General features: G+C 41.0%; 1 protein-coding gene across 2 annotated transcripts in view; it reads right to left on the reverse strand.

Moving 5' to 3' along the window:
• The window catches only part of XIRP2 (xin actin binding repeat containing 2), a 263,015-nt gene that overhangs the window by 138,240 nt on the left and 110,123 nt on the right, over nucleotides 1-14,652 (reverse strand). Inside the window, exon 1 of one of the 2 annotated variants that reach the window (XM_058191329.1) lies at nucleotides 373-509. The exons of the other annotated variant lie outside the window; for it this stretch is intronic. The gene's annotated coding sequence lies outside the window, so the exon portion shown is untranslated. Of the gene's footprint in view, nucleotides 1-372; nucleotides 510-14,652 lie in introns of those variants that run through there. 2 annotated transcript variants of the gene reach the window in all.

Genomic DNA, 14,652 nt, shown 5'->3' on the forward strand with positions numbered 1-14,652 from the left:
GCTAGGAAATCAGCTCAGGCTAATAAAACCAAACAAAGCCAATCGCAGAAGTTCTGCGATAAAAGATGCTTGATCTACGTAAGTAGGACACATATTACTTGGATTCAAGTGACTTTTCTCCCTTCGATTCTAATTCAAAAACCACTTGCCTGAGATTGCCCCCTTCTTCTTCAACAGCTGCTGCTATTCTGGAACAATGAGATTTTATTGAAAATACACATACGATATAAAAAAAAATGCTTGCCCTGAGAAACACCTGAATTTTCTTTCCACTGCTGGCCCAAATACACAAATACCCAGAAATGTTACACAGCCACTTGCATTTCCTCCTGCTCACAACTAACCAGTAAGAGGCGAAGAGCTGCAGCCTACCTGTGAAAGAAAACTCTTGGCAGTCCTCTGTTAAAAATCCTTTCTTGCTTCCCCTTGTGAGACAAAGTTCCCAGTCCCCTGAAGATACAATCCAGTGGAGACCAGCTCCACTGAAACTTGCCCCTCTCCTTCTCTCAAGCAAGTCACTGGAGACAGCTGGTTTTATTTTAGCCCTGCATGCACACCATAGCACTTGGCACCTATTTTTAGGGGCTGAGAAGTACAGGGCCAGTGCCTGAGTCAACTACTAGTTCTAGAAATCCACTAGTAAAGGCCACCTTATAGTGCCTTTTGTCATCTCTCTATGCTTGGCATAACAGCACTTGTGCAGTCAATCAAGGATTCCCTGACCCAGTTTTCCCCTTGTGAGGTAGTTGTTTTTAGAGAAAAGAAACCTAGATCATCCTAGTCATCACACTTGCGTGGACTCCACCCCCAGCTAACACTTCGTCTCCTGGCTCTTCAATGAACTCATTTGATTAATTCACAAGGCATTTTAGGGGAAACCTATTTCAAGAAAATGAACCACTGTGATAAACAAACAAACAAAAAGTAAAGAACAGAAGAAAAGAAAAGAAAAAAGATTTGGCAGTTAACCAAATCTTTCAGTGGTTTTCAAATGTGGAAAAGCAAGTTGTTTTTTTTTAACTGTCAGTTAAAGAGAGCTTCCCTATATGAAATGACTGCTGACTGTCGGGGGCAAGTCATTGGCCCCGATGGAAAGGGTGCGCAACTTGGGCGTTCTCTTGGATGGGCGGTTGTCTTTTGAAGATCACTTGATGACCGTCTCCAGCTTTTCATCAGGTTCGCCTGATCCGCTAGTTGCACCCCTTCCTTGACCGGGATGCCCTATGCACAGTCACTCATGCTCTTGTTACCTCTCGCTTGGATTACTGCAATGCTCTCTACATGGGGCTCCCCTTGAAGAGCACCCGGAGGCTCCAGTTAGTCCAGAATGCAGCTGCGCGGATGATAGAGGGAGCGGTTCGGAGCTCCCATGTAACACCCATCCTGCGCAGACTGCACTGGCTGCCTGTTGTCTTCCTGGTGCGCTTCAAGGTATTGGTTACCACCTTTAAAGCGCTCCATGGCTTAGGACTGGGATACTTATGGGACCGCCTACTGCCATCTTCTATCTCCCAGCGACCTGTGCGTTCTCACAGAGAGGGACTCCTTAGGGTGCCGTCAGCCAAGCAATGTCGGCTGGCAGCCCCCAGGGGAAGGGCCTTCTCTGTGGGGGCCCCCACCCTGTGGAACGAACTTCCCCCTGGATTGCGACAACTACCAGACCTTCGGACCTTTCACCGCGAACTTAAGACTTATCTATTCCGTTTCGCAGGACTGGCTTGAATTTTAATTTTTTAGTTGATTTTATGGGTTTTAATTTTTATTAATTTTATAGGGTTTGACTGTATTTTAAAATTGGGCCAAATTTAATAAGTTTTTTAATGTCTGTTTTTAGTATTGTATGTGTTTTTTCATTGTATTTTATCTTGGCTGTAAACCGCCCTGAGTCCTTCGGGAGAAGGGCGGTATACAAATTAAATTATTATTATTATTATTATTATTATTATTATTATTATTATTATTATTATTATTATTATTATTATTATTATTATTATTATTATTATAAATTGGGAAAAGAAGTGAGCTAACATTTAAGCCAGGAAGTGGGTTTTAGTATCAGACTCGTTGCTGGTAGAGTATGCATACTCAGATGCTCTTTACAATGTCCTAGTTCTGTAGGGAAATCTAGAACGACTGGTGACTCCAAATAAAGCAGCAAAAAAGACACCTATATTTCCCAGGATGAATGGACTCTCCTAAGTGGGAGGGGAGAAAGGGTGACTCAGTTTTAGTTTTGATATGAATGATGTCTTTTTCCATTGGAATTCCACAGGATTGTTAGTCTACCATTAGGCTTCACCTGACGTCAAGTTCAAAATGAATTGGCAACTATCTGATGATGTGGAACCTCAGAAAAATGTTGAGGGAAGATTCATAACATGTTATCTCCAAATAGGAAAGCAATGATGGTTTCCCCTAAAAAAACTACCTGTGGAAGAGGATGAGGATGGGGATTTATTTGGTATTTGCTAAAAAAAGGAAAAGTATCTTCAAAACAGCCAAATGGGAAGTGCAAGCTGGTGGGATTTATCTTTTTGTAACACTTAAATCACTTTCTTTTAGTTGGCGCTTTCTGTTTAATTCCTTTCTATTTAGTTAGCGCTGCTCTGCCCTTCATTCTTCCTCTTCCTCTTCTTCTTCCTTTCCTATCTTTTACTTTCCTTTCCCGATGCAGCTCCCCTTCTTTCCACATAGCTCTTTTTTATTATTTTTCCTCGTTGCAATGTTTCTGCTAGAAGGAAGCCTGTAGATGTGAATTGGCCAGTTTCTATGTAAGAGAATGATTAGGTTGATGAGAGAAAATGGTAGATTTATTTTATATAGAAAACTATAAAAGAGTAGGTATATACACAGTTTTTGTCCTACATCTTAATTTTTCTGAAGTAACCTACTAGCATATTTGAAACTATACTATAAACACATACACATCAGAGGTGGGTTTCAGCAGGTTCTGACCAGTTCTGGAGCACCGATAATGGAAATTTTGAATAGTTCAGAGAACCGGTAGTAAAAATTCTGTCTGGCCCGCCCCCATCTATTCTCTGCCTCCAAAATCCCAGCTGATTGGGAGGAAATGGGGATTTTGCAGTAACCTTCCCCTGGAATGGGGAGGGAATGGAGATTTTACAGTAACCTTCCCCTGCCATGCCCACCAAGCTATGCCACGCCCACCAAGCCACACCTGCAGAACCGGCAGTAAAAAAATTTGAAACCTACCACTAATGCACATGTCCACATTTGGGCATGCTATTTATTGGAATACGGAAATTAAGGAAGGTGTAAAGTGGTGTTGGCCACCCAGGGTTGACAAAGTAGACGATTTCGCAGGATTTCTGGATCCTGAGCTTCTTTTTCTGTCTACCCTTTTCTTTTAGCAGGAAGAGCTCATTTTTAATTCACAGGTATCTTCTTTTTAGATGAATAAATTAGAGAGAAGATATACTATTATGAAGAAGCAAGCATTCTTCATTTCCAGAGTGACACTGATTGTAGACACAAATCTGCATGAATATCAAGTATGCTATATATAAAAAAAGACTGTCCAGGGCATTTTTGAAAATTCAATTTGTATAATTTTAGAACCACTTCATTCATAACATTCTTTTTACAGAGGGTTAAAAGAATACTGCAGACCTACTACTATAAACGTAGACCACACAAACATGGAAGTGACTGCTGCCAAACATAGGTCTATATCAGGGGTGAAATCCAGCAGGTTCTGACAGGTTCTGGAGAACCGGTAGCGGAAATTACGAGTAGTTCAGAAAACTGGCAAATGCTACCTCTGGCTGGCTCCATAGAGGGGATAGAATGGAGATTTTGCAATATCCTTCCCCCTGGAGTGGGGTGGGAATGGAGATTTTGCAGTATCCTTCCCCTGGAGTGGGGTGGGAATGGAGATTTTGCAGTATTCTTCCCCTCAACACCCACCAAGCCAAGCCCACCAAGCCACACCACGCCTACTAAGCCACGCCCACAGAACCGGTAGTAAAAAAATTTGAATCTCACCACTGGTCTATATTACAGAAGAAAATGCTGCTACATTTTCACACATAACGGTGGCAGGGTGCATCATCTGAAGTTTACGCTACTCAGTTATCAGTGTTTAGTTCAAAACAAGGTCTGGCTGTTCTTTAGTTAGGGGAAATTAAAGCAACTGCCTTGGTAGCCAACTTGGTGCGTCATGAAAGGGCCAGAAATATATGGATGTGTTTATTCACATTGTCTTTTCATTGCCAAGAGGGAGTGTGTTTCAGAACTTTTTCTGACTCAAGTGCAAAAATAACTTTGCCAGACTAGAACACTATGCACCTTGTGGTGGGGGAGGTAGGGGCAAAGGGGGAAGATGCCCTTTCTGTTTTTACCTCAGTAAAGTATCATAGGGATAGGAACTACTAATTTAAATGGCTTGTTTCTTTGTCACATTCTATAAACAGAATCCAGGCAACAAAGCAGGACTATCAAAATATAGGACAGTAGTTCTCAAAACATAAATTAATGACCAGAAGGGAGAAGAAACAGTAGAAGATTTCTTGATTGAATCCAGGATCCCGAGTTCCCTGATTTTTTTTTCCAAATTGTGCCCTTAGAACAATAACTAAGGACACCAGGGCAAAAAGTAAGATTTCCCTTCTGCCTTTGTGGCTAAGGAACCTTGGGCAGACTCAACTTTCAAGCTTTCACATAGCAAAGTCTGTATGATAAAATGAAGAAGTGTCATCAGCAATTTTATTGAAAGGGGTATTAAAAATCAGCATTTCCCAACTCACCCACCCTCCAAAAAAATCCTAGTATCACCAGATGGCAGGGTTGATTACATTCTATTCCCTTCAAAGGTATCCGGAGATTGATTGATTGATTGATTGATTGATTGATTGATTGATTGATCAACAAGAACAAGGAAACAAGTATAGACATACACATGGACACTTGAAAAAATTTGGAACAAAAAAAGGATATAAATAGGTAAAACATAGCCATAAACACATAGAATGATTACATAGAATTGGGAACAGTAGGACAAGGACGGTAGGCACGCTGGTACACTTTTGCATGCCCCCTTAGGAACCTCTTAAGAAACGTGAAAGATCCATGGTAGACAGTTTAAGGTAAAAGGTATGGGGATTAGAGAGACTAACAACAGGATCAGGTAGGGTGTTCCAGACATTTACTACTCTATTGCAGAAGTCATATTTCCTACAATTAAGATTAGAGCAAATGACATTGAGTTTGAGTCTATTGATAGGCCTTGTGTTATTATGGTTGAAATTAAAGTACTCCTTTACAGGTAGGACGTTTTGGTAAATAATCTTATGAACTAAGAATAGGTCGGAACATTCTCCGATTTCTGAGAATGAGAATATTACCCCGAAAACTGCAAAGTGCTCAGAACCTAATTGGTAATGTATTTCATCCACTGATTAAAATAAGAGAGATATGAGTTTCCTCGATTGATTAAGGGAATTATTCCCAGGGAATTGCCATTATCTGGAAATGCCTGCCGACTGCCAATTTATAACCCAGCTACACCTCATGAAGGATCTGTAAATTGGCTATATCAGAGCTGAAGCAGAATACACGGTAGCACTCTTACTTCCAAAATGAAATATTAACTGAGCACCTCCCACGAGATCTTTGGAGTAGCATGTCAGTACTTACTGGATGGCTTTTATATTATTCAGTCAACCAAAGAAGCAGAATCTTCTTAAGGAACGTTCATTTCACAGGATGTACATTAGTCATTCCTTTGTCCTTGTACTATAGGGAATTGATTGGGAGGCATTCCCATGCGATAAACGGCTAGCAATCATGCACACATGATTTGGGATCAAATTTTCACCTAAAAAGTCAGCCTAAATCCCGTCATTAAGAAGAAGAAGCGGCTGATTCCAGAGTGATCAGAAAGATTATTTCTAGCTTCAGTAGAATGGGGTCATCACAAAATCTGATAGGTAATTGTGTCTAGTAGCTGCCCAGAGTCACTGTGAGATGGACACCAGATAAATTGAATAAATAAATAGCAATAGCACTTAGACTTCTACACTAGGCTTTACAGTGCTTTACAGCCCTTTCTAAGCGGTTTACAGAGTCAGCATATTGCCCCCAACAATTTGGGTCCTCATTTTACCCACCTTGGAAGGATGGAAGGCAGAGTCAACCTTGAGTCTGGTGAGATTCAAACTGCCAAATTGCAAGCAGCTGGCAGGTAGCAGAAGTAGCCTGCAATACTGCACTCTAACCACTGCACCACTGTGGCTCATAAATAAAGCCTATAAGCAAGAAGCATAAAACATGCACACTTTATACGATTCACCTAAAAATTCCTATTTCAATAAACATCTAAGTGTTCCATAGCAGATGTGCTTCACTTGGGGGCATTTCAAAATAATATTGGGGGGCTTCCCTTGCAGAAAGATGGACAAGATAGCAACTAAAAACACTATTACTTTCCCCCTCATTCAAGAGAAACTACAGTCTTGCAGTTCTTTTGAACCAGAGAGATCTCCTTGTGCAAAAGACAGCTCTTTAATCTCTTCTCTCTGTGAACATGCAGCAAAGGACAAAAAAGGCACTTGAGGCATATTTTTATGCAGTTAGCCTCTTTCGCCCATTGAGTGCTATGCATCTGACTGGGTAGGTAGTTTATTAATTGATTATTCTTAAACCCGAAATAAAATGGATCAGGAACTAAATCCAGGATAAAATAGGTAAAAGAAAACACAGTATTAAAATACATATAAGGTGTGCTATGAAGTCTAGTTGGTTTCCTTTCCAAGGAAGCCCGGATCCTTCCTGATATGAAGCCATGGGCATTTGTAGCCTTTGACTCACAAAATTATCCTTGAATTTTGCTCCCAGCATAACCCCTAATTACCTGTTGCATAGTTTTGTGAGCTCTAGCTCTTCTCTAAGATTGACCAAGATTTACCTTTCCTCAAGAAATCATATCAAATATTATTTTCCTACAATTACTGTTCTGGTTCTCATATTTCTTTGCAATTTTTGTTGCCTTATTTACCCAAGGAGCGGCCTCTCTCCATAGTCAATCTTTTGTCAAGTCTGATTCCACATACAGCATTGCATGATCTATAAAGCTGTAAGTCTATGCAGAAGGGGGTTAGGGTTTGTATGTGAATGGATGTTTTTGAAATTATGATTGGTTAGGCAGATAATTTAGAGTACTGGGAAGCCCAGAAGAATTACTCAGTTGCCTTCTAAATCTATTCTAGATGAGTTGTAGTGGTGTAGTGGTTAGAATGAAGTACTGCAGGTTACTTCTGCTGCCTGCCGGCTGCCTGCAATTTGGCAGTTCGAATCTCACTAGGGTCAAGGTTGACTCAGCCTTCCATCCTTCCGAGGTGGGTAAAATGAGGACCCAGATTGTTGGGGGCAATAGGCTGACTCTGTAAACTAGTTAGACAGGGCTGTAAAGCACTGTAAAGTGGTATATAAGTCCAAGTGCTATTACTTTCACAAAATTATTGTGGCCCCAGTATTCCTAACAACTATTAAGTTTTTTATTTATTTGGCCAGTACCACAATTAAATATGTCATCCAGAGAGTGTTCAGAAGAGTGCAGAAGCAGTTGAGGGTTGATTTTTGTTTGGTTGTTCATTGTATTACTTTTTGTGAATTCATAACTATGAATGTAAATAATATATTCATAACAATTAGCAATGAATGTACCTGACCTAAACAGTATCAAAGATGGGTTACATACATTTACATCTCTCACCTTTGCTTGAGGCAATTAAAGTCTGCAATGAAAGGACAATGACAGTCTTTTCACATATTTATGGAGTGAGAGCTATAATACTATGTATAACATAGATCTGTACTCTGGATGTGTTAAACCAGAACCACTCTCATTCTACTTATAATCAGAGATTTGTACTTTAATAATTGTACAACAGGGGTGTCAAACTTGATTTCATTGAGGGCTGCATCAAGGTTGTGTTTGATCTCGGGGAGCCAGGATGGGCATGGCCAGGGTAGGCGTGGTCAGCTCGATGTCACGCATGTCGGGAACGCCTGTGGTGGCCCAAGTGCTCTTCCAGAGAAAATAGGCTCCCGAGCTCCATTTTCAGCTGCAATGGCCTTCTCCAACCCTCTGCCAAAGAAAACAGCTTAGGAGTGCCACACACAGCCCTCCCAAGCTCAATGTTCACTGATAGACATTTAGGGTGGCCCTGCAAGCCTGATCTAAGCACCCGGGGGGACGGATTCAGCCCCCGGACCTTGAGTTTGACACCCCTGTTTTACAGTAAGAGAATCAAACTGGCCAAACTATAAATGAATAAATCTATCAGTTGCAAAACTGTAAAAGAAAATAATCTGAAAAGCAATCTGTCTATGTATCATGTTGATAATATATCAGACAGATAATTCGACTCTTATTTTAAAAATGTGTCAAGGAGAAAACATGGCAGCTGATATCAGTTCTTAAAATGCTTGTCAGATAAAAGAAATGCATGGAATTAAATGTTGCAGAAATAAATTTCCTTCAATGGGTGTAAGAATCCAAGTCCTCTGGCACACATAAGTGCTATAAATGAGCAATAATTCGGGGGTGACATTGTTATAAAGCAATATAAGTACAAGGTGAACTCATCTGCATGCAATTATTCACATTGTTTAAATTGTGCTGATCTACCAGAAACTGCTTCTATTAACTGCCTCTGTTTTACTTTTAATACTTCAAATAATGTCAAGGTTGCTGGAAGCCATGGTTCTATTATAGCTTAGGGTGGGTATTTTTCCTTCTGAATCCTAGCCTTAACTTCCTTTGTAAGAGAACAGCTAACAACATCCATTTCTTGTTTTTATTAGATGAGAATGTGCTGTTCCTACTTTAGTTTCATTTCCTGTACTAAAAATGAATTATCTTCCCCAACCATAATTCCGGTTAACAAGGAACAAGATTAGTGAGTGGTAATGACTAATTAACAGTTACTGACAGCATTTAAATTGTCTAAATTACGGGTCAATCCTGCAGTCTTGATATGCGAGGCAGTCACTATCCCATTGCTACTGCTAGCATAATCATCACTGAATCAATACCAGGCCAAGAGCACAAGAAGCAAAAATTTAATGTGTCAACCCAATCACTCCCACAACATTCTTTGCTGTTACCCATCAATTACACAAATCCTGTCTCAATTCAAAATACCGCATGAAAATTCACCAGCAGTTGCACATAGCAATAGCAATAGCACTTAGACTTATATACCACTTCATAGTAGTTCACAGCCTTCTCTACACAGTTTACAGAGTCGGCATATTGCCCCCAACCATCTGGGTCCTCATTTTACTGACCTTGGAAAGGATGGAAGGCTGAATCAAGCTTGAGCCGGTGAGAATTGAACTCCAGGCAGTGGGCAGAGTAAGTTTGCAATACCACATTCTAACCACTGTGCCACCACATGCTTTCTCAAAATTCATATTTTTGAGTGCTGTTTTAATTTACATGTTTTCCAGCAATCTTCTCTTTTAAAAAAAATGGTTTTGTATATGTTCTCCTTCTGTATTGCATTTTGTGCAGACTTCTGAATATCTGAGGATCTGAAGTCTGTAAAACTTTCTACTATTGACCTCACCCCATTCCTAAGAGGACTATAAGGGGCGTGCATAAAAGAACAAACGTGCCTACCATTCCTGTCCTATTGTTTTTTCTTCTTATATATATATGCTTATACTTCCGTATATTTCCTCATATATATGTTTATATACTATATAATCGTTTTGTGTGATGCTTATGTATATTGTTGTGACAAAAATAAATAAATAAAAATAAAAATAAAATACGCTGTAGCTATAGGTCTATGGAGATTCTCAGCTGAGGAAGCTTCTTGGATGAGAAGCGAAACCAGGGGTGGTATTCATTTACCTTCACTACCGGTTCACAAATGTGAGCGGGCACCACCTTTGTGCATGCACGGAGCATCAAAAACGGGACGTGATAATGTCCAGATGGGTGGGCGGAGACTCCCACAGCTGGCCCTACCAGTTCACCTGAACTGGATAGAATTGGCTGAATACCACCACTGAGCGAAATGTCTTCAAAGAAAAACCAGAAAGTCCAGTTGCCTCTGGAAAAAGCACCTTTGGGCTGTAGCTATATCCTCATAAGTGCCAACTTGGCATTTTTCATCCTATTAACCCCAAAGAGATTCCCTCTCTGTTCCCATCTTCTCTTTCTCTTCTCTGCTTTCCCCTAGTTGAAAAATTGTTGAACTATCAATAATCTCCAGCTAGAGTTATCTGAAGATTTCAACAGTGGAATTGTCCCCTAAAGTTTAAGAAGTATGCATATGGCAAATTTATTTAAAACATTGGGTGGTTGTTTTTTTTAAAAAAATATTTCTTTTAAAGGTTTGAATTTGTTTATTGTCTGTCTTTATTGTCTATCAGTAGCATCAGCTTTTTGGAGCAAGGGCAGTTGCCTCAGAGGAAAGAGAATGACAGTATTTGTGGAGCCTTTGAAATCTGCATGGGAAATGAAGAAACATGGATGGATTTCCATGCTGAGAAGAAGTATACCCAGAGACAGAGACAGCCTGACAGGAAAACAGCAGGATTCCTCACTGCTACAGCTGCTTGTAGGTTTTCATATGATTTGCACAATGTTCAGGGAGAAAAACAACCTTGTTTATGCATGCCTTGCCTGGAAGGAGTATGAATAAGTATGGAGAAGGTGATATGTAATGGATTTTCCAACGATCCAGTGAAGAAATGCCAATAATCAGGACCATTTGCCTCATGAACTTTCTACACTTGGAAATTCCCCATCAAATAGTCAATGTTCTACCGTGACAAAGGTATGCTGGAAATATATACTGTGACAAAGATATGCTGGGCACTTTCTGGTCTATTCTTTGGTTGTAAAAGAATAGCCAGTCATGGCAACAGGAAAACAGAATGCCTGACAATCAAAGACTCTCTATTTATTCACTGATGTACAGGAGGTTTTGTGACCTCTTTCTGCACAGTCCATCATGTTGGATATTATTTCAAATCTTTATTGTCAGTGCACAACTCACAATAAAATACCTTATGCCACCAGACTCCAAATTTTGGGCTTAGACAATTTAGAACTATGCCGACTTCAGTCTGACCTAAGCATAGTACATAAAATTATCTACCACAATGTCCTACCTGTCAGTGACTACTTCAGCTTCATCCACAATAATACACGAGCAAATAATAGATACAAACTCAAGGTAAACCACTCCAAACTCGATTGCAGAAAATATGACTTCAGTAACAGAGTGGTCAATGCCTGGAATGCACTACCTGACTCTGTAGTTTCTTCCCCAAACCCCCAAAACTTTAAGCTTAAACTGTCTACTGTTGACCTCACCCCATTCCTAAGAGGTCTGTAAGGGGCGTGCATAAGTGCATCTGTGTGCCTACAGTCCCTGTCCTAATATTCCTTTTGACTTACTCTTTTCATGTATCCAAATTATGTTTATACTTTTACCTGTTATCTTATATGTGATTGACAAATAAATAAATATAAATATGTACAATGAGATTGGTTGAGCCCCCTCATTGCACACACCTCCAACATAATACAACTCACAATGAAGACAGAAAATCCCTAACCCAATAAATCATATTAACAAAACACCCAGTCCCATTGCACCATATTATTACCACTGATGAGAGGGAAAAGCTGGACCTTTGTGTCCACCATCTGAAAATTATGGCCACTAATCTCTTTTCCTACAAACCTTACAATAAGCTTTGAGAATCCTTTTTTCTTTTTTTTTAATTCTGAGGTGGGAATTTTGTAAAGGATCTGAAAAAAAGAAGGATGTTTATCTGCCTTTGTTTATTTTTGTTCTCACTGATTGTTTGGTGTGTAATATTTTCTGTCCCATCTTTGAGACTAACCTCGAATAATCCAGCCACAGGTTTCCTCTCTCTCTCTCTCTTCTGCCATCGCACTGGTACAAAACTGTCGCCCTGTCAGTATAACGTTTCCCCACCAGTGCAGTGATGCAAGAGGATTTAGGAGTCATCTGGTCACTCACCCAGCCACTCAGGAAAGGACCAGACTTTTTAACAACTTGCAAAGTTAATAACAAGCTAATCAAATTCAATTTGACTTTCTTATTTCTAGTAAGTCCCTTCCATGTTTGCACCTGTTTGCAATTTACTTTTAAAACTGCCTGAAAGATTTCTAGTCATGAAAAACCACAAGCGTACTGCTTAAGACTAGTAAAGCCAAATCAATTCCACTGCAACATGTAGTTGTCTCATGTTCCAGAGAAGAAAATGATACTCTATGATGAATCTTCATTTACATCTGTAGTACAATCACAAGTTGGATTTTATTCCTTTGATGTGCATCATTAACTGTATTAATACCAGAACATGAATCAATCTCGGCCTCTGTCTCTCCCTCTCTCTCATACAAAATTTTGAAGTTAATGAGCATTAGTGAGGCTTTAATATTGCCAAATAGTTCTAAAGAATTTCAGTTCCACAAAAAAGGAGAGTAGTTTAGTGGGAAGCTTAAACTAAAATGTAAGCTGATTTTCCCAGGAAGCATTTAAACAAAAAGGAATGTCTGAGCCAGTTTAATTCACAAGGCATTGAGAAGATAATAAAAATGAATGTTTATGATTATTAAACAATATTTCAGAGCTGGAACGCATTCATGCATACTGCTTTATGTAAAGCCAACTTCCTTAATGGCTTTTAGTTTGGCAGTTGGACAGTTCATTCTCAGCAACAACTAATGAATGCTTCCTAGGTCCTCAGCGGCCAATCCACTGTGGCCATCTTGCCATAGCCATCTCATTGCAGCCAACTCACTGTGCGTCAACCCACCATAGACAACTTGCTATGGGGCAACAACTCACTATGGACAATTTCATGTGGGGTAACTCAACATGATAAATGTTACCCGCCACTGGGTCTTTGACATTATTTTCATTTTTGTCAATGGAAATAATGTGGAGCATAACATTTATTGCATTGAATTATCCCGCATGAAATTGTCCTATGGTGAGTTGTCCTGCAGTGAGTTGGCTGTGGTGAGATGCCACAGTGAATTATCCCATTCCGCCCCAAAGATGGCACTATTTAACCCATACTGCACCCAGTCTGTTGGCTCTTGCCAGCTGGGTAGAAACCATGGAAACCATGCCCCCATGCATTTAGAACTTTATAGGTGATAACCAGACCAATGAAGCATATTGAAAAACACCACTGGACACCTGTGCAGCTCATGAAGCATCTGAGCATGCTGAGACAGGTCCAGCACCACTCATGCTGCTGCATTCTGGACTAGATGAAGCTTTTGAGTGGTTTCCAAGGGCAGCCCCATTTAGAGTGCATTGCAGTGGTGGATCCAACGGTTGGCAAGACCTTGACTAACGGGTGCCACAATCTAGAAAGGGTGCAACTAGAGCACGAGATGGAACTGTACAAAGGCCATCTTGGCCATAGCGGCTATCCACAGTTTGTGCAGTGTCTGTGAAAGGTCCCTCCAATTCCATATTCTGTATTCTTAAGTCTGTCTTTGCCTTAACATTTCCCAGTCCAGCTTTTCCTGATTGCTCTATCCAGAAAAGATTGAAGATATTGATGTTAAGCTTTGTCTGCTCATATGCCATCTTTTTCAATTCATTCAGCTGAGTTCATATTCTTCAGTTTCAGTCACTCTCTGTCGTGTCCCACTCCTCCGCTGACGGCCGGGTCAGGGAAATCCGAATCAGGCTTGCCTCTGCAGCTCTGCCCAAAGTCCTAGCAAAGTCCTCAAGGCAGGCAGGAGACCAGGAAGTGACTTCAGCAAGATAAGTTCGACTTTGCCTGACTCAGAGACTGTCAGAAAGCAGATCCTTTATATAGGCCATGGGGTGTGGCTCCATGACTCAGCACTCATTAAGGCCTGCCCCTCCCTTCTTCTGTTGCCTCCGCCTATCAAGTCTTCTGATGCGAGGGTCACTCCAATCAGCTGTTGTTGGAAGTAAACTTTCCTCAGGCTCACATGCTGTGGAGGAGGGGGAGGGGTCTAGCTGCTCCGTTTGCCTGGGCATGGAGCCTGGGCTGGGGCCGGGGGATGCTCCCTCCTCTGCAGCCTGCTTGGGCATGGAGCCAGGGCTGGGACCGGGAGGTGCCCCCTCCTCTGCAGCTTGTCTGGGCATGGAGCAGAACTGGGGCCGGGAGGCATACATTCCTCCGTGTTCGGGAGCAGATAAGCAGACCCCGGCTGCGGTGAGAGCGGACAAGACACAACACTCTCCCAACTACTCCTACTCGCAAGAAGTAAGAATCCTCTAACTTAACACTCAATAGTTTTAGTTCTCCCACTTTATAGGATCTAGCTGGTTGCACAATCAGGACAGGATCCACCTCGCTGCCCTCTGGAGCTATTTCTGCCTGATGTTTTTATTTCACATTATAATAGCTTGAGAGATGTCCAGTTAGAGTAAGGGTGGGGGAGTGGGACAAACAGCACAGAGCGATGCTTCCCATGCTTACTGCAGAGCCTGACTGATGGATGCTTTCCCTGAATCTGGCAGTATGCTGAAAGGGCTAAGAGAGGCAGGATAGAGATTGTCAACAGGAACAGCAAATAACAGTCCTCACATTGTTTTGTGGTGACTGATAGGTACAGAGCCTATTCCCATTTAACTCTTA

Source organism: Ahaetulla prasina, chromosome 1 (assembly GCF_028640845.1).
Source record: "Ahaetulla prasina isolate Xishuangbanna chromosome 1, ASM2864084v1, whole genome shotgun sequence".
NCBI classification, from domain to species: Eukaryota; Metazoa; Chordata; class Lepidosauria; order Squamata; family Colubridae; genus Ahaetulla; species Ahaetulla prasina.